Raw genomic sequence first — 19,941 nt, 5'->3', positions numbered from 1 at the left:
GAACATGGGGACTGCTCGATCTACAGAGCCACGCTTCAACAGTCCCAGTCTGGCACTGAAGGCCTGGAGGACTTCTAGGGAGCCATTGGTCTCCAGTCTACGCTAGAAGGCTGAAGAAGCCAGGATCTAATGGCAGCAAAGAGTGGTGGCAGCAGTGACAAACAAAGATGCCAGCGGGGTAGATGAATTTGTCAACGGAACTTGAAGACAAGAAGGAGTGGAGGAGAAAAACGTGAACGGTATTATCCACATTTAGAGTGAGCTTTCCCATTTTAATAGCTGATCAAGGAAATCTCCGGTGCAACTGTCTGCCAAAGTTAACCAATACAGATAAGAATGGTATTACAGACCAAGATCTGGATACCGGGTGTGCTCATTGCTGCTCTGATGTCTGCTCTTTAACCCTTGCAGCAAAGCTGCCATGGACACACATGATGCATCCATATGCATGCTGATACATGCATGCATACGTGCATTTTAGAAAAATGGAATACACTGAAGCCTCAGTTTCGATCCATTTCAACAGGGATTTTTTTTCCCTTTCCCCAACTCCATATTATTTAGTTTCTTTCCTCCTAATGAAGCCTAGATTGCCAACAATGACATGTTAGCGCTAGGTTGCTGTGTTCTGTAACATATCAAAGTGTTTCAGATTGCTTTTCCCTATAATTATAAAGGTTGTGTCTCCCTCTATTCCTTCATTTAAAATGAGGATTGGGAATAAGGGCAATATTCTGTGGTAGGGTGCTTATCCAGCATGTGCAAAGCTCTGAGTTCAGCATCCAGCACTGGACAGGGACTTAAAACTTAGGGCATATAGTCAAAGGCAGATCTCTCCCCCCTCCCCTTTTCCCCCTTCCATCTTCTCTCTCTGTCTCCTTCCATCAGTGTGGTTATGTTATTCATCTGAACTAAAACTGATGGGTTAGTTTCAGTTTGTTTTCAGTTTTAGAGGCTCTTTTCTATTCAGATTAACTTGTGAATATACAAACACTAACATGTGTCCAGAGGTCAAAGCTACACAACAGACACACTCAGGGAAGTATTGCTCACTTCCTGTTCTTCTGCCCGTTCCTCTTGTTGGCAGCCACTTTAATGTTTCCTGACTGATCCTCTCTGAGTTGTTCCAGGAGAAATAAGCAAACACAGATGCTGACCTGTCTTTCCTTCTTTCCTACATAAAAAGTAAAACGCAGCGATGTTAACCTTGATGGTTGGATTGAGAAGTGCCTAAAGTGGGAAGGCACACTTCTATGAGGGCGTTTCCAGAGGGCATTGACTAAGAACCCTTGAATGTGAGAGGAGCCCACTCTACTGGCTCAGAGCTGGGTGTCATAAAAGGAAGAAAGGAGAAAAACACATATTCTCCCTCCCTTTTTCCCTTCCTTCTCCCCACCTCTCTTTCTTCCCCCTCTCCCTCTCTCTCCCTCCTCCCTGGCCAGTACAATGAACTACTGTGCTCTACCATGCCCTCTGCTGGAATGGACTTAAGCCTCTGAAACCTTGAGCAAAACAAATTCTTCCTCCCTTATATTGTCAGTAACACAGTCTGATATATAGATAAATGATAGATAGATAGATAGATAGATAGATAGATAGATAGATAGATAGATAGATGAATGATAGACTATATTTTAATTTATATATTATTTAACTTCAAATTTAGATATTTACTTCATATATCATATATTATTAGGGCAAATTAAGGATGAATTACTATAAATCATGTTACTGTGCCAAAGAATAAATACCAAGGTTTATTAAATACTGCAAAATATTACCCTGTTCTAACTAGTTTTCCTGATAAAACATTAACCAGAACAACTTGAGCAGGAAAGAGTTCATTTGGTTTATGTATCCCCACCATGGCCCATCCGCCATCAGAGAAAGTCAGGACAGGAACACAAGGCAGAAGCCGTGGAGGAGCGCTGCTTCCTGGATTGCTCCCTGTGGCTTGCTCAGCCTGCTTTCTTACATAACCCAGGATCACCTGCCCAGGGTGACACCACCCACAGTAGGTTGAGCCCACTCATGTCAATCATCACTCAAGAAAATACCCCACAGACATGCCCACAGGCTAACCTCATGGGGACAACTCCTCAGCAGAAGTCCCTTCTTCCCAGGTGACTCCATCACAAGGATTGTTAAACTAACCGTGTATGTGAAAAAGATCCAAGTTTGCAAAGTGGCAGCTTAATTCCGGGGTTTCCCATTTACATGTGACCATACCAGCTGCACATTGTGCCTTCCTGTTGAAATGTCACCTGCATGGATTACTCAAAGGATATTTGTCCCACTGAAATAATTAATTTCAAGGTTGTCTTCTCTCGGTCTATAAGACTACTGGGGATATAATTATTCTTGTCTATATGATGTTCTTTATCATAGGAAAATTATAAGTGAATTTGATCCCCAGCAATTGAAGTTTGTCTGAAGGGAAAGGAGATGTATATGGAAGATAGAAATATTGAGTAACAACCTAGAATGGGTACCATCTATCAATACATCAAGGTTTGACCCAGTGTGAGACTGTTGTTCAGAGAAATCTATTTCTTGGTGGCCAGGAAGACAGCTCAGCTGGTAGGGGGCTTGTTGCTGCACCCACATAAAAACCCAGGCACTGTAGCACAGGTCTGTAATTCCAGTATTGGGGAAAGAGAGACCGTAGAAGCCCTGAAGCCTGCTGACCAGTTCAGTTCAGCCAAGTTAGTGAGCTCAAGATTCAGTGAGAGACCTTGTCTCAAAAGATGAGGTGGTGCGTGGTGGCGATGCCCTTAACCCTAGTACTGGGGAGGCAGCAGCAGGTGGATCTCTGAGTTTGAGGCCTGCCTAGTCTGCAGAGAGAATTTCAGGCCGGCCAGGGCTGCAGAACAAGCCCTTCTCTCATATAAATAAAATGGAAAGTGATTGAAGAAGACACACAGTCTTGACCTCTGGCCTACACAGCTGCACAACACACCTGCACACACACATGCGCGCGCGCGCACACACACACATATGCACATGGACAAGAAAAGCAAACTATTTCTTCCCAATTGCTTTATTATAATTTCAGCCATAATTTTGATTAAACAAATACATTTCCTAAGTATGCTTAAAAGCAACTCTCTAGCAGATTAAAAGAAAGATGTCTTATTCCAGGGATGGTGGCCAAAGCCTAGGGAACTTAAAATAAGTAAATGGATAAATTCTGTTAAGATTGATCTTAGGGTGCCTAAGTAAATCTCCAAACTTTGATTAGAGGTGTCATTGTAGAGAGGCACCTTGGAGAGAAATGGAAGCAACTGGGATTCCCTGAAGCATGAAATCTAAGTGCACCATTCTTTACCAACAGGCGCTTATGACCAGTTAAGGCAACCATCTTACTCAGGGAATAAATAACCAGCCTTGAGAGCTTGACAAAGCATCCACACACTATTTCTTTGAATCTTAGTTGCTTTAGAAAATGTTTTCTAACAGTTTTCTTCTAGAAGGAGAAATCAGGTAGGTCTTGCTTTATCTAAGACCAATGGGTTGTGGTTTCCTGAGCTCTGGAACTTACACAGCACAGACAAAAGAAGCCAAGTTACAAGCTACCTGGTGATTGGAGCTGACTGGAGAAACAGGAACCCAACTTTAATTAAAGAAATTGCTAATTACCCTTCTCTCTGCAGACATTACTGCGCCCTCGATCTTTGGCCCTGGCACGGACAAGGCTTCTATCAGGCTAAGAATATCCCTTCCAATTCTATTTGGCCACAAAATAAACCTCTTCTGTCCTTCCTAGAGCCATATGTCCCAGCCTTTGAAGCTCAGATCTCTCACTGCCGCAGAAACTATAACAAGAAACCACTTAGCTAGCTCTTTTCTCACCCATGTATGAGATGTGCAAAACACTGGACCCTCCCAGCCTCCCTCCTGATTTTTCTTCCTTTCTTAGTCCATTTGGACCTAGGGACATAGGTTCTGGGCAGCCTACTTCCTGACCAGCTGGGAAATCTGAGATGCAACCCCCAAAACTAACCCCAGAAGCCAGAAAGCGTTGCCAATGTTCAGTGACCATCAGGCCAAGGCTTGAAACTGCCAATGACCAAAGTACGTGGGCAATCGTCAGCACTTTGACAAGTCTCCCAAGCCCGCATGTGATCAGGTTCAGTACTTGACACTTGGGACCAGCAAGTTCTCCTCTCTGTGACTCATTGTCGTCATCCACAAGGTAAGGACAATATATCCATTTCTTTCCTTACTGCTGTGACAAAATGCTCAAAAAAAGGAAAAGAAAATCCTAGTCTCCACACGAGGCAGGGGTCAGCCATGCCCACCCACAGCTGGGAGGCAGAGAAAGACATGAATGCCGGTGGTGAGCAGGGCTTCTTCTTTTATTCAGTAGAGAACCCCAACCCACGGAATGGGGCCACCCAGAGTCTGCAGTTTTCCTACCACAGCGAGCCCAAGGATGTGGAAACACTAACATAGCGCCTGCCTGTTTAATGTCTACTATCTCGTCCACCATGCCACTTTATTCCTGTTCCAAACCTCTGATTTTCGCCCCATTTCCAACCAGTTGACAAGCCCAGGCATTCTGCCTGGGGACATTTCATGTCTTCTTCCTCTCCCCTACTTCCTCTTTGCCACTGCTTGAGTTCACCTTCTGAGACAGCATCTACAAGTTGCCTTCTCCAACATCCCATCCCTTCCTCCCCTTTAATAAGCAAGTCCTGAATTTCAGCAGGTCACAGAGCCAGCCAGCCAGAGGAATACATTTCCCAGGTCTCATTGAATTAGGTGACTATGCAGCTAAGTTCTAACCAATGGGAAGTAAACAAACATGATAGGTTAGACTTCTGGAGTTTCCCTTTTACTCTTTAATATTTTCAAATTATGTGTATATGACTGTGTGTGCTTATGGCTATGTGCACACAAGCGCAGTGCCTACAGAGGCTCGAGGTATGAGTGTTCCCTGGAGTTGGAGTCACAGGCAATTGTGGCCGGCCCAACACTGGTGCTGAGAACCAAACTCGGGTCCCCTGCAAGAGCAGCATGTGCTTTTAACCACTGGGCCATCTCCCCGGCTCTGAAGTTGCCCTTTGACATGGTTTTTCGGACCCTCTCTTTATTTCACTGCTGATATGGTCTGAAAAGCAACGGCCCTGCCCCAGGGCCAGCAGCACAGAGAACAGGAAGATGACATACTCCCTGATAACTTTACAGCCTACGCAGCCGTTCTTGGCCGCCTGCTACTGTCTAAGAGACAGAAATAAACTTAAACTTGTGACAGTGACAGATACAAGTGGAATTAATCATGGCTAGTACCCCATCGCTTCTCTCTCTTCTAGATGACAGCAAAGGCTTTCTGTGTTTAGTTTCTTTTCCTCTCAGTATCTCTCCCAATCCATCCTCCTCTGCCTACTTCACACACACACATACATACATACATACATACGTACACACACATACACACACATATACATACACACACATACACACACTTACACACATATACATACACACATATATACACACACATACACGCATGTACAGACACACATACACACATTCATACACACATACACACACATAAACACACATACATACATATACACACATACACACATATACATACACACATACACATATATACATATACACATACATGCATATACACAAATACACATATACACACACATACATACATATACACTCATACACACATACATGCATATACACACATACACACATACATATATACATACACACACATACATGCATATACACAAACACACACACACACACACACACACACACACACTGCTTCCAGATCAGTCTCCCAAGAACACGGTTCTCTCTATTCCCTCACAGAACCTTCAATGACCCCCCACCCACATGGACCAATCACTTCAGATACCATCATTTGGCCCCGCCTACCTCTCACCCTTACCCTGACTCCTTCACTTCTTGCCCAATCACACTTAATCTCTTCTTGTTTGACTCCCTTACTCCATTCTCCCCTAGCCTTGCATCTTCACCCATATTCTGTTCTTTCAGAGTTTATATGCTCAATTGGAACTGTCTTTCAGGGCTCAACTGGCACGTGACCCATCTCTGGAGCCAACTGATCTACTTCCAAGCCAGAAGTCTCTGCCCTCAGAACCTCCCCAGCGCTCTCCTCCTATTCATGTCAGGGAGCCCTGAAGGCCTTCCTGTACCAAGACCAGTCAAACTCCTGCCCTTCTGGCCAGACATCTCCTTTGCCTAGTGAGGCCCTGGGACTCACTCAACTTGTGTCTTGGTTCTCTTCCTACCCAGAGACATTGCTCTTCAGCCTTGTCTAGCCCCATCTCCTCAGGTCCGACCCACCTCCTGGGGGTGGAGCCCATAAACCATGTCCACTCTTCTTCCTAAGATCCCAACCACAAACCAAGGCAGGATCCCACCCAAGTTCACTCTGGGGAGCCAATGAGTTCATTAGGCTTACTTACCAAGCAGTGGATGAAGGGTTATGGGCAGGTGCAGGGATGGATTTAAAGCAGCCACACTGAAGGTCCGCACCCATGGATGATGATTCCTCTGTGTCTGGAGATCAATGGTTCTCAACCTGTGGGCCACAACCCCTTTGGGGTCAAATGACCATTTCCCAGGGGTCATATATCAGATATCCTGTATATCAGACATTATCTTCATAATTCATAACAGTAACATAGTTCATAACAGTAGCAAAATCATAGTTATAAAGTGTCCATGAAATACTTTTATGGTTGGGAGTCCCCCACAGCATGAGGAACTGTAGTAAAGGGTCGCAGCCTTAGGAAGGGTGAGGACCACTGGTGCAGACAGAGCCTCCTTGCCCTGTCCTTCCCCTCCTGTATACTCCAGCCCCTTCCTGGGGTCATGGGCAATTGGTGCAGAGATGCATACAACTGACTGGGAGGAGCCGCTTAACACCCAGGTAAGGGTCCCATGACCCTCCCCATCCCTCTTTCTCTGAGAACATCAGCAGTCGACCAGTCCAGCAGTGATGATCTTTTGTAAGCTGGTACAGCAGGTCTGATGAAAATGGTGGCAGTTTGCCCCGAGGGCAGTCCTCTACAATAGAATGCCACAGGATGGGGAGATGGGAGCAAACACGACGAATGTGGGAACTTCATGGTGTAGTTAGTATCATTTTAGTTAAAACTTTTTGTCTCATGCTAACTCTAGATTTGCATAATGCTGTAAAAACTGCATAAAGAAATCTCGTGTGCTCTCTACCCAGTTTTGCTAGCCATGCTTTATTGTAATCTCAACCAGAAAATGGCATGGTATGATGCACAAATTTTATTAAGAAGTTCCCAGTTTTATCTGCTCTGAAGAGTAGTCTCATACACTTTCCTGGTGTGTGTTCACTAAAGCCAAGGTACAGCAGAGGTCCATTGGGAAGGGATTCCTCATGCCTTTTTCCTAACTATCCGCCTTGCCCCAATTTTTCGATCCTTCCCTAACACCAGCCATCCCTACTCTGCTGGCTGTCTTTGCAGCAGGTACTGCTTGTGGTAGTTTGAATAAAAACAACCCCCATAGGCTCATATATTTGAATGTATAAGAATCAGGGAGTGGCACTATTTGAAAAGGATTAGGAGGTGTGGTCTTGTTGAAAGAAGTGTGTCCCTGGAGGTGGGCTTTGAGGTTTCAAAAGCCCACATTAGGCCCAGTGTCTCCATGGTCCCTGCCATGATGGTAATGGACTAAATCTCTGAAACAAGCCCCCAATTAAATGTTTTCTTTTATAAGAGTTGCCTTGGTCATGGTGTCTCTTCACAGCAATGGAATGGTGACTAAGCACTACTTCAGGAAAGTCACATAAATGGAATCATGCGATTCTAACTCTCGGGTTGACTTTTCCACTCTGAATATTTCCTTGGAGATTCCCATTGTTGCATGGGTTGATAACTCATCCTTTCTGACTGCTGGGCCTCATGGCACTGGCCTGTGATCCCAACTGCTTGGGAGGATGAGGTGCAAGCCTTCTTGGGCTACAGAACTAGTTCAAAGCCATCCTGGACAACTCAGTGAAACTCTGTTTCAAAATAGAAAGTATCGCTCTTTGTTTTGCCTTCTGCTCTTAATCTGTATAAAAGCAAGTTCTGAAATAAATTCTGGGTGATTAGGCTGTTTTGACATGACCAAACAGACCTCCCGATTCTATCCTGTGTTTTCTGTTTCAGTTTCTTTCATATATTTTCTTAGCCTTAATGTCCCTCCAATCCAGGAACCCTAGCTGACTTTTGAAGCAGGCTCCCACACAATACTATAAAAAAAAAAACAGTGTGAAAGTGTGGGGTCAGGGAGGGCAGGCACTTGCGTGAGGGGTGTGTGTGTGTGTGTGTGTGTGTGTGTGTGTGGTGAGTGTGTGTGTGTGGTGTGTGTGTGTGTGTGGTGAGTGTGTGTGTGGTAAGTGTGTGTGTGTGTGGTGAGTGTGTGTGTACGTGTGTGGTGAGTGTGGTGAGTGTGTGTGTGTGTGTGTGTGGTGAGTGTGTGTGTGGTGAGTGTGTGTGTATGTGTGTGGTAAGTGTGTGTGTGTGTGGTGAGTGTGTGGTGTGTGTGTGTGTGAGTGTGAGTGTGAGTGTGTGTGGTGAGTGTGTGTGTGTGGTGAGTGTGTGTGCGTGGTGAGTGTGTGTGTGTGTGTGGTGAGTGGGTATGTGTGGTGAGTGTGTGTGTATGTGTGTGGTGAGTGTGGTGAGTGTGTGTGTGGTGAGTGTGTGTGTGTGGTGAGTGTATGTGTGTGGTGAGTGTGTGTGTGTATGTGTGGTGAGTGTGTGTGTATGTGTGTGGTGAGTATGTGTGTGTGGTGAGTGTGTGTGCGTGTGTGTGGTGAGTGTGTGTGTGTGTGTGGTGAGTATGTGTATGTGTGTGGTGAGTGTGTGTGTGTGTGTGTGTGTGTGTGTGTGTGTGTGTACTGGCATAAACATGTACAGTGCACATGCTGAGGCCAGAACAGGATACTAGTGTCTACCACTCTCCATATTGCTTTAAGACAGGGTCACGCATTGAACAGGAAGCTCAATGGTTTTTGGCTTGTCTGGCGAGTCAGTGAGCTCTACCAGCCTGCCTGTCCCTGTCCTGCAGTGCTGGCGTGGCAGGCATATGCAGCTATGCCCAGAGTTTTACATGGGTGCTGGGGATTCAAACTCGGGTCCTCATGCTTGCACAGCAGGAGCTGCTACCCACTGAGACATCCTTTTTTTTTTTTTTACAATTTTCAATGAAGAATTTATATTGCTGACAGAAATAAGAAATGGTGCAAGAGGAGGCTGTTATAACCTGAAACTAATGTTTAGTTTATGAAATCTTCCATCTGCCTCTGTTCAAAACACAACCCCAGTGTACTCTTGGAAGCCTGGAGCTACGTGGCCTTCTCAGGAACACAAGTATTTCTGAAGCAAGGCATCTAGGACCCTAGGATCCTAGCTTTCTCTGGATAAAGAGGGATTTTGGAAAATCCAATAACTGTATCCAGGGAAGCCTCAGAGCCAGCTCTGAGAGCTTGTGTAATTTTCCCATCCCTATAACTTCAATCCAGTTTTGGCATTTAATAACAAGAACCAATGACAGTCAGGTGGTGGTGGCCCACGCCTTTAATCCCAGCACTCAGGAGGCAGAGACAGGTGGGCCTTTGTGAGTTCAAGGCCAGCCTGGTCTACAGAGAGTCCCAGGACAGGCTCCAAAGCTACACAGAGAAATCCTGTCTCAAAAACCAAAATAAAATAAAAAAGAAAGGAAGGAAGGGAGAGAGAGAGAGAGAGACAGAGACAGAGACAGAGAGAGAGAGAGAAGGGCTGGAACAAAGCTTGTCAAGTAAACATGGCATGCCAAGTTCTACAATCTAGATAACTCACCTCAAAGAAAAAGTCAGTAGACTCAGAGCAGGGATCATGTCCACGAAAACCTTGGGAGTGCAATAGTTTGGACTTGCACTCAAAGCAAGAAATTCTGTCTTTGGGAGGGAATTTGTTATTATACAAGACAAGCTACCAACCCCAAAATAATTACCAGTGGCTAAGGAAGGATCCAGACCAATTAGGGGGTTTTGTTCATGTTGATTTCATCCCAGCTTCCAATATTCTGAGGCGTCGCTGCATAATCCAGGGCCGTCCCTCCCAACCGCAGGAGGTCACAGATGAGACGGAAGGCCTGACCCAAGCTTCATGCAGAACAGATGTCCCCACTTGGTGTCAATTAGGAGGCAGGAACCACGCTCTCACGTTCTAGCCTCCGATTATTGGGTTATGTGAAGTTCCCTGCAGCCGAAACTGCCTTGAAAGCGGTGCCACATGGGCAGCTATTTGAAATCATCTCGCTTCTAATTATAAACCAGACAGAGCTGGATGTCTGCAAAGGGGCACGGGGACGGTGCAGGGATAATCTGGGTTCATGACATTCCTTGGGTGACAGGTGGTTGAAATATTTAAAGAACTTTCGGTGCCCAAGATAACCTTGACTGGAGGAGTGAGTAGGAAATATGAACTTTGCACACAAAACACTTACTTAGACCTGATGGTAGAGGCATGGTTGGGTTGCACCACTCTTTTTACAAAGACACATGGTGGCAAGAGCGGACTTAGGGCTTCAGTGCTAAACTGAGTGAGCCTGGTACGTTCCAAAGTCTCTAAGAGCCTCAGGTTGTGTATCCATAAAAGGGGAAAGCCGTGCCATGTTTCCAGGGTGGCATCATGGTTTGAATAGGTATGACCCCCATAGACTCATGTGTTTGAACGTTTGGCTTGTAGGGAGGGGCACTGTTAGGAGGTGTGGCCCTGTTGGAGTAGGTGTGGCCTGGTTGGAGGAAGTGTGTCACTGTGGAGGCAGGGTTTGAGATCTCATATATGCACAAACCGTGCCCAGTGAGACAGTCTCTTGCTGCTTGCGTATCAAGATTTAAAACGCTCAGCTCCTCCTCCAGCACCGTGTCCGCCTGCACGCCGTCATGTCCCACCATGATGATAACGGACTAAGCCTCTGAAACTGTAAGCCAGCCCCAATTAAATGCTTTCTTTATCAGCATTGCCATGGTCATGGCGTCTCTTCACAGCATTAGAACACTGACTAACACAGGCGGCGTTCTGAAAATTGGGATAATGCGTATGGAACCATCTCACCCTGAGTGCAGCACATACCCATTGGACCATCATGTGGAATTGTTGTCCTAATGATTACTATTATTATTACACATCATGATTGTGTGTTTGGAACTAGGGGTCAGCACAAGTCTATTGGTTATGACTAGCTAGCTGTTCTCAGGCAAGGTCTGTTTCCAGCGGCGCTGAAAAACTGAAAGAGAGGAAAACAGTCTCTTCAGCATTATTACATGAACCCCCCAATTTTTCTTTCTTCTCCCACCTTGCTCTCAATTCGCAGCCCTTTCAGACAAAGTGTTGTCTCAGAAACACAATGTAAGCAGGGTACCACACTCAGACCTAAGGTGCTCTGATCAGGAGGTTACATGAAAGTGTGTGTCCAGTCCCTCAGGAGCTGGCCAGGCAAGCTGACCCATGCCAGAACTGTGAAAGCCAGAATATGGCTGGACCCGATGAGCAGACCCATGAGACTGGACTCGAGGAAGGAATGGTCCCAGGTAAGGGATGTGACTAACCTATACAAAATCACACATGTGATCAACCCTCATGGGTAGCGCGCCCACTAGACGTTTAGTGGACTGTAAATAAAACAATTATTTCAACAGTATTCGGTTGCCTGGCTTGATGAAGCCTGGGCGTAGCTCCTTGTAAATCCCTTACGCGTCATCAGCTGCCCGTAAATTTTAGACATGTCGTTTGGCGTTTATTTTCATAGCTAGACATAATATCTTGGGTTGCAGCTTGACAATCCGACCTACATGTGAGGAAAGGAAAGGAAGTATAGATGTAAGTCAAGCAATACTCAAAATATTTTGACAGCCGGTGTGACACAGACATGGACCAGACAGGAGTCCCTCTTCAGAAAGGACATTGTCATTTTTCACAAACCCAGTGCCCCCAGTACCAGCATGTGTTGGCTGAGGGCCCGAGTGGAATTGATTTTTCTTCACACAGTCAGAATGAGTACTAGCCAGCCAGAACCAGCTTGGCACAAAAACCTGAATGCCAAGTTTAATCCTGTGTGATTGAAAGAAGTTGAGTCCCATAGCCCCCTCCCCAAACTGGTAAAATCCAGAACTCCACAGGCCTGCAATTACATGAGTGCCACCATGAGTGTGACTATAATACCATTTTACAATGCCAAGGAGAACTGTTGGGTTCTCATCACAGGAGAGAGGGTTGCAAAAGACTCCTCTCACAGTGGGGGAGACTGAGTACATCACAGCGAATAGTTTTCCTGTATTAATTTTTATGAAACCAAGCATAGAGGATCATGTGCCTGATTTCTGTATTTTTTAAAATGTGCCTTGGGGGGCTTTTCAGAAAACCAGGAGAGAAACAACGATAAGACCCATCTGGATTTTGACAAAAAGTGAAGGAGTCCCAGTTTCCAGTCCCTAACTGCTCTTCCCTCCCCTCCCCCTGCCCTCATTACTAGCCAGGGAGAACCACACAAAATCCCAAGTCCACCCCAAATGAAGGGCACTTTCTTATTTCAAAGATGCCGAAAGAAAGTCCTTTTGATCTTTAAACGGTGACTAACACTCTAGCTCGCCAAAAGCGCCTGTGTACCCGAGATGGCCAGTCTCCCTGCTGGCCCACAGGTCCCCCAAGGCATTTACACGGTTCAGCTTCTTTCCAAACAGGGAAACTACAGGATAGTAGGTTATCTACAAGGACTCCCCAAGGTCTCAAGGAGCAGAGGACAGGCAAGAGGGAAGAACAAGCCGAGACCACGTATCAGTCAGCTGTGGTCCTCCACCCCTGCTCACATTGTGGTGTTCCGTTAGTACAGCCTTCCCTCTCTGCTCCCATGGGCCACTGCTTCCTGACTGAATGCCAGCCCTGGTGTGCAGGGCACAGGTGGGCTCGCTTGCCTCAAGGACCCACATCTCCGGGCACCTTTTCTTCCCCCAAGCCCCGCTTCCCAAATAGCTCATAACACAGTTTTTTGGGAGTGGTGAGGCCCAGAAGACTATTGTGAGAGCCAAAGCTACATTTCAAGTTTTAATTACAAAGCCTAAGAGGTCCAGGAAATAAAACTGCCCCTTGCCCGAGGACAGACAGTTCCTGACAAGCTGGAAGCTGTTGTTCATGGGAGATAACAAGTTACGTGTTTTTCATTCCCCTAAACAAGTTTGTTTGACTCGTAAACAGGGATGTACTTGGTCCCAAGTGGAGGGAGGTTCGTCAGGATGTATGCTTGCCTCTGATTGGATGTAGGCTGGAGGTACGTCAGGATGTATGCTTGCCCCTGGTTGGACCTGATGGGAAATGCAGTGCATTATGGGTTTTCCTTCTTAAGACCTTGCCATACTTGATTCTGGGCCATTTCCCAGGAAGACCCGATCGGAGACTGTCCACTTAGCCAGTATGTAATTTAAAGCTTGCTTCAGATTTAGCTTTAAGCTGTGTTGGTGGTCTTCTTCTCGCCACTGGGATTAACACTATCACTTTTTCTGTGTCTCTGAAAGTCCCAGCCATCTCCCTGAGCAGAGAAGTGAACTGATTCAAGATGGTATTTTCCTCAAGACAACCAAAATATCTTGCTAAGACCGGGAGAAAATGCATGTTTACTCTCTAAAAGAACACACTGCTACACTCACATGTACATTTATTTTCAAGTTTTTGAATGCAATGTTTTTATTCTTTAAGAATCTCATAAAAGCATAAAATGTATTTTGATCACATTCAATGCCCTCAAGTCTTTTCACACACAAACACATTCTCTCTCTCTCTCTCTCTCTCTCTCTCTCTCTCTCTCTCTCTCTCTCTCTCTCTCGTGTGTGTGTGTGTGTGTGTGTGTGTGTTGTGTGTGTATTTGTGAGACAGGATATCCTATAGCAGACACACACTATCACCACCACCATGCCCAACTTATGTCTTCTTTTGGTGTTTGCTTATTTGTTTATTTTGTGCTTCCAAATCCACCAAGTCTGTTTTGTGCTGTGCATACACTCATGGGCTAGGATCAATCACTGGAATGTGGTGGACCTACCAGGGCCTGTACAAAAAACAAAACAAAACAAAACAAAAAACAAGACTCTGCCTCCCCAAGAAGACATCAATTGTCAATGTCACCTCAGATGGGAGAGGGGCTTTGTGAGTCCCTCCCTAATCCATGCTAGAATCTTGACTGACTGACTCTGTACAGGCCTGCTGCAGGCGACCACACTCACACCAGGAGTTCACGAAAGGGTCCTACCATAACCAGAAGACGTGTTTCACCCCGGTACTCTCTGACCCTTGGCTCTTACAGTCTTATACAATGGTCCATGATCCCTTGGGGGAAGCGGGTGTGGTAAAAATCTCCCATCTCTGGCTGAACACTCCCCAGATTCTTACACTCTGCAGTTTGACCGTTTGTGCTTACACCGGTTTTAACTTGGAAGCCCCGTCCCAGACTAGCTTCAGGTACGCCTTAAGGCAGGGCCTCCTAAACATTAGCGAGGAGTGAAATGTTTACACAACCGAATTGTATAGGTATGAAAAATAGACTTCAGGGCTAGGGAGATGACTCACTCCATAAAGTGCTTGCCTTGCAGGCATGAGGACTTGGGTCAAACCCAGAACTCACTTACAAAGCCGGAAACAATGAAGCAAGCCTATATCCCAGTTCTAAGGAGGCAGAGACTGGTAGATGCCTAGAGCTTGCTGGCCAGCCAGCCAGGCCTAATCAGTGACTTCTCGCTAACGAGAGACTCTGTCTCAAAATAAGGTGGACAACGGCTGAGGAAAAAGAAAACAAAGTTGTCCTCTGGTCTACACATGCATGCACACCTGCCACACATGTTCACTCGCACACGCATGAACATGCATGCATATGTGTATATACATATGTGTATATAATGAGTATATATAAATATATAATAAATAAAGTATACAAATTAGACATTCACTGATAATAAACGATAAATTTATTTTAAGACAAATTTTGGCTATTCTCTTTCTTCAGCTATATTTAGCTTAGCTCTAAATACTCAATGGCAGCCACGGGAAGGCTCTTACAGCCCTCTGTCTCCAATCTGCTTCATTCAACACAAGTCCCCGAGTTGCCTACTGAAACAGCACCGCCTTGCACCAAAGGCCGTCCAGTGCAGCAAGGATGTTAAGGCAGTTGATCCCCAAGCTGTGGTCAACTTTGTCTTTGAGACCCTGGAAGCACCATGGAGCACCATAGCCTATACAGCAATCTAGGCCCCTAGACCTATCCATGGCTTCCTCCTTCACGGAGGGTTCAGACTTGTATCAGAAGCTGACAGTTACTTGGCTTTCCAGCTCACACCCCACTTTCTCGCCCATAGGAGTCCCTTGTGCATTTGAGCCTGTTTTGACATCTACTTCTTCAAGGACTCAAGTGAATACAGCATTCAAGGCGGGGCTGGTAGGGGGATGAGGGTGGGGGGGGGATGAGGATGTGGAGTACTTTCAAAGCACGCATGAAGCCCTAGGCTGGATTCCTAATACTACATCAACCCACATGGCAGCACATGCATGTGAGACCAGTGCTCAGAATGTGGAGACAAGTGAATCAGATGTTCAGTGTCACCCTTGGCTGCATAGGAAAGGGTAAGAAGAGGAGGAGAGGGAAGGAGAGGGGAGGGGAGGGGAGGAGAGGGAAGGGGAGGGAAAAAACAATCACAGCACCTGCAAAAGGTTAGGTGAGGGGACGGAGTTCAAAGTGAAGTGAATACAGACCGAAGCCTGAGGAAGTGACAGGAACCCAGGCTGGTTCCACCCAAAACTCTTAAGTAAACTGCTTCTTATGCTGCCCCCTCTGGGGCATACACTGCACCTCTTAAAAGATGGTAAATATGTCAAGAGCACCCATCCTACTTGGCTGGCAGGACCCACGACAGTAAGGCAAGAAAGGAGAGCAGAGGACTCGAAACTGCAAAAGAAATGTGCCCTAACGCACACCCAGATGTATAATCAAGCTGAACGATTAAAACGGTTTCCTTGTAACAAGCCTTCGTCATGAAAACCCATAAAGTCGCTGTCAATCAGGTGCTCTTGTAAGTGTTTTTTTTAAAATCAATTTAGATTCTTAATGAAAATAAGTCCTAGGGCATGGGAAAATTTTGTTAACCATCCGTGTCGCCTAATCGTGGCTAACGAGGATTCTCATCCTTAAACTTGGCGGAGGATTAGCGTGCTGACAGCAGGTTTATTAAATGAAGTCATTGTAATATTGCAGGGACTAGCGCTAAGAGCTTCTTTGGGGTTCGTGGTGGGTGTCATTTAATTAAGAGCACCGAGTTGACGGACCTGGGTAACCAGGTTAATCTGCCTTTTAGCTGTGATCTGGGGGGATACAGCAAGAACAGGAGTTTCAACATGATGTGAAGACAAGGTGGAGCCGGTGAGTGATGGACCAGAATCTCTTTATCCCACCATGAAAACCAAGGGGCCTGGAGAGTGGTTAAGCCTCTCTATCTGTCACTAGCTGGCTAAACGCTCCAGAGAGCTCTTAAAGGCAGGTCTGTAACAAAGCGAGGGCAGAGGCAGGGCTTAGGCAGCCTCATCAAGCTCACTTGGTTTTGCTGCCGTGTTTGAAAGGTCTTCACAGGCCGGGGGATTACTGCTAAGAGGACCAGCTCTGGCCAAAGCGGGAACAAGAGAACAGGCTCCTTGCCCTGCACTTCTCCCTTCCTCTGACTTGAGGTCACTCATCCAGGACCTAAAACGAGGAGTAGGGCTGGGGACAGTAGCTCAGAAGTTGAACACTTGACCTCGCTCGATGTACTGATCCTAGGGTTTGACCCAGTACCACACAAATAAAGGGTGGGAGGAGGAACCCCTTACCCCACAGTTAGCAGAAACCGACTGTGGTGGGTTTGCTGAGACCTTCTAAGAACGTTTAGGTTGAATCTGTCCTGTCCTCCACCATGATAGATCTCTAGCACCTCCAAAGAGACCAGACCAACTCCCCTGGCCAAGTCACTGGTGCTTTTCCGTGGGGGCGGGGGTCTATGCAGCAGGGACTGGACTGGGAGACATTGTAACAGAGAACAAGAGGGGGCAAACCAGCCTCCTGCACAGCCATGCGGCACAAAGCCTCCACATGAGAGGAAGGCGCTTGCGAAAGGGGCAACAGCATCTGGGGAAATGCATATGCCTAGTTTGAAAACTGCTTTTTCTTTCCTTTTTGTTTTGTTTTACTGCTACAGCATACTCGATTTTAGTTGTTTTTGAGACAGGGTTTCATTGTATCTCAGGCTGAACTCCTGTTTAGCAGAGAATGACCTTAAGCTCCTAATTCCATCTCCCAAGTGCTGGAATTACAAGCCTGTGCCAATACACCCAGTTCCTGGGATACAGAGGAGGGAACCCAGGGCTTCACGGCAAGCCCTCTACCGACTGAACTACCTGTCCAGCCCCATAATATACATAATTAAAGTAGAAGATGATTTGTGATGCTCTTTGTCTCCCTGAAGAGCAGAACTCCCATTACATAATGATTTATGCACTTTCTAACTCTGTCCTTCCAAGATATTCTCAAATACAGTAACCAAATCACTTAACGTTTTTCAAAAACCTAAAGTTTAATAATTAAAGCATAATATAAGCAAAGTCTTCAAAGAAAAAAAAATATCTTCAAAGTCTTAAAAATTAAGAGGTCCTCGGTGAAAGGGGATGGAAAGCAAAGATGGCTTCCCATCAAAGTCAAAGCTCAGAGAATCACAAAAGTCACACAGCGAAGATGAGGCTCCGGAGTCAGGGCTACTGCTGGGCCCTTGCCACTCTGGCCCATCTGTCCTCTGAACAAAGGGACTCTTTACAAGTCCTTAGACTTGAGACCAGAACTTCTACAGGACAAGCAAAGCCTTGTCTAATATGTCTTCAAACCAACTGCTTTCCCCAGGAATCTGTGCCCAGCCCTCCCTCCCACCTCCTGGCTCTATTTAGCTGCGGTTGGAGTAAAGAGCGAGGCGAGGAGCCGGTGTTGGGCATCTCTAATAAGCGTAAGCTAAATCCTTTTCAAGAATTGAAACCCTGGCTGTCGAACTGCTTTTCAGTCAAATTACAGAGGATGGTGTTTTGGATGATTAGGTCTGCGATGAAGCTGGTTATAGAAGCTATTTCAGAAGCCGCAGTGGCTCCCACTTAAATCCGAACACGCAGCCCTGCCAATGACACTCCATCTAAAGCGATTGCACCTCGTTCCGCTCTTCTGCACATGTCAATATTCTCTCCTTCACAGAGGTAATCAATAACTAAAGAAGAGGGAAAAGAAGCAAATCTTGGTTTTAAAAATGCATGTTTGGCTGTCTCTGGAAGCATAAGATACAGCTTGGCCGCAGCAGCCTGGAGACGGATCTGATGACCCTAAGGAGCGGGGCTTTGTTCCACGTCTAAGACGTCCTCCAAACCGCTTTTGTCCTCTATTTACTTTTGAACTGTTTCATTCATAACAGGCCAGGGATGCCGTCGTAGACAACCCAAGCTTCTGCGCATAAAGTGGGTGGGAGCAAGCCGAGCAGTTTGATCGCCAACAAACACATCAGCGCCTTTAATCCCCAAAGCCCACTCTCTGGCCTGAGAGATCCCACCCAGCTCTGAAAAGCCAACCCATTTCAACTGGATGATAAGCCAAACTCCAGCTGCTACACACACTCCAGAAGTGTCACTAACAGGCGTGAACTATTACTGCTAAGTACAAGCTCTTGTCTTCATTTGTACTTTATGGAGACATTTCCAGAACAAATCTTACATACTACAAGGTGTCACACAACAACCAAAACAAACAAACATACAAAGAAAAAATAAAAATGAGTTGGGTAATGGTTTCCTTCCTTTCTTCTGTGGTTTGGGGCCCTGTTTGTTTTCGATTTTCATTTTGTTGTCTTGGGTTTCATGTGGTTAGGTTTTGCTTTGTTGTTTTTTTTTCTTTTTAATTTAACCCTGTAAGAAACCCGGAACACTTAGGAAATGAGCAGAGCCTCTTCTGAACAAGCTGGAGCAGCTGTACTCACCCTTCTGTGTGAGCCACACCTCTTCCCTAAGTCATAATCCCCAGAGAAGCAGATTCGACGAAAACTACGCCACACCTCTTCCCTAAGTCATAATCCCCAGAGAAGCAGATTCGACGAAAACTACACCACACTTACTTTGGACAAGTGGGATCACTCTTTCCACTCCAACTGTTAGTAATCCCTAAAGGGGTTTTATTTCCTGCCCTGAATTCACTGCAGATGGGATGTAATAAAGAAGGTAGGAAACGGCAAATGCCCTGGGCACCAAGGCTTTCCAGCAAGTGCACGCTAGAGGGGCATAAACTGGCTCCGAGAACACAGAGAACACTTAGGTAAAGAGCCTTCTCCACATACAGCTGCCCAAGAATTGCCCGAAGCAGAGAGATCTTTGAAAATGTGGCAATAGCTGATGAGAGGGGGTGTTCTCTACAATGATAACTCTGGTCATCCTAGCTGCCTTGGCAAATACAAGTGCAAACCTTTGAAAACATTCTATAGTGATGAACAAGATGTTTACTATAAGGGATCTGCCGTGGTCCAAATGTGAGATGCCCCCACAGGATCATGGGTTTGGACACTTAGTCCCAGGTGATGGTGCTTGCTTTGAAAGGTTGTGGACCCTTCCGGAGGTGGCCTTTTGCTGCAGGGCCCCCAGAGGGTGGGTCTCATTTCTTATAATCTATCCTGTTGCCACCAGAGCTCCCTACTTCCCCACTGCCTACCTGACAACACACCATTCTTTCCCTACCATGAGGCACAGTAGCCCCAAACCCTGGGCCAATACATATCTTATCTCCCTGGTTTCTGTCAGGTACGGTGACAAGATCCAGGAAGCCCTAAGCCTACCCCAGCTGCTTTTGTGACTTCCTCCTGAG

The 19,941-nt window shown here is 46.1% G+C and overlaps 1 long non-coding RNA gene across 3 annotated transcripts in view; it reads right to left on the bottom strand.

The window, feature by feature from the left end:
• LOC125416299 (uncharacterized) overlaps window positions 1–10,531 on the bottom strand; it is a 56,345-nt gene extending 45,814 nt beyond the window's left edge. The window contains exons 1-2 of one of the 3 annotated variants that reach the window (XR_015004533.2): window positions 9,852–10,531; window positions 6,459–6,574 (exon numbers count right to left, since the gene is read on the bottom strand). This is a non-coding gene — a long non-coding RNA (uncharacterized LOC125416299). The remainder of the gene's footprint in view (window positions 1–6,458; window positions 6,575–9,851) is intronic. The other 2 variants (XR_015737514.1, XR_007236836.3) reach the window with 2 other exon arrangements.
• Window positions 10,532–19,941: the final 9,410 nt, after the last annotated feature.

The sequence above is a fragment of the Myodes glareolus genome, chromosome 1 (genome assembly GCF_982192425.1).
Source record: "Myodes glareolus chromosome 1, mMyoGla1.1, whole genome shotgun sequence".
NCBI classification, from domain to species: Eukaryota; Metazoa; Chordata; class Mammalia; order Rodentia; family Cricetidae; genus Myodes; species Myodes glareolus.
The sequence above is the reverse complement of the archived record's forward strand: the minus strand, read 5'-3'. Positions and strand labels throughout refer to the sequence as shown.